General features: G+C 40.2%; 1 non-coding gene across 1 annotated transcript; it reads left to right on the forward strand.

Annotated features, from left to right (window-relative positions):
* Nucleotides 1-233: 233 nt before the first annotated feature.
* Nucleotides 234-341, forward strand: LOC112724665 (small nucleolar RNA R71). The gene has a single exon (XR_003163818.1). It is a non-coding gene; the product is annotated as a small nucleolar RNA R71 (small nucleolar RNA).
* Nucleotides 342-838: the final 497 nt, after the last annotated feature.

Consider the following 838-nt stretch of genomic DNA (forward strand, 5'->3'; position numbering starts at 1 on the left):
ATGGCATTCAGAGTATCAACTTCAAGAACTCCCTTCTTCATAGGCGTCCCATTACTCACAGGATTCCTTTCAGAAGTGTACATGAATTGGTTATTAGCAACCATGTCAATGAGTTCTTGAGCTTCTGCAGGCGTTTTCTTTAGGTGAATGGATCCACCTGCAGAAGTGTCCAGTGACATCTTTGATAGCTCAGATAAACCATCATAGAATATATCCAGGATGGTCCATTCTGAAAGCATGTCAGAAGGACACTTTTTGGTCAACTGTTTGTATCTTTCCCAAGCTTCATAGAGGGATTCACCTTCTTTCTGTCTGAAGGTTTGAACATCAGCTCTAAGCTTGCTCAGCTTTTGAGGAGGAAAGTACTTGGCTAAGAAAGCCGTGACCAGCTTATCCCAAGAGTTCAGGCTGTCTTTGGGTTGAGAATCCAACCATAATCTAGCTCTGTCTCTTACAGCAAAAGGGAAAAGCATGAGCCTGTAGACTTCAGGATTTACTCCATTAGTCTTAACAGTATCACATATCTGCAAGAACTCAGTTAAGAACTGAAAAGGATCTTCAGATGGAAGTCCATGAAACTTGCAGTTCTGCTGCATCAGAGAAACTAACTGAGGTTTCAGCTCAAAGTTGTTTGCTCCAATGGCAGGAATGGAGATGCTTCTTCCATGTAAATTGGAATTAGGTGCAGTAAAGTCACCAAGCATCTTCCTTATATTATTATTATTTTCGGCTGCCATCTCCTCTTCCTGTTCGAAAATTTCTGAAAGGTTATTTCTGGATTGTTGTAATTTAGCTTCTCTTAATTTTTTTTTTTCTTTTCAGAGTCCTTTCAGGTTCT

This window comes from Arachis hypogaea, chromosome 11 (assembly GCF_003086295.3).
Source record: "Arachis hypogaea cultivar Tifrunner chromosome 11, arahy.Tifrunner.gnm2.J5K5, whole genome shotgun sequence".
Lineage (NCBI taxonomy): Eukaryota > Viridiplantae > Streptophyta > Magnoliopsida > Fabales > Fabaceae > Arachis > Arachis hypogaea.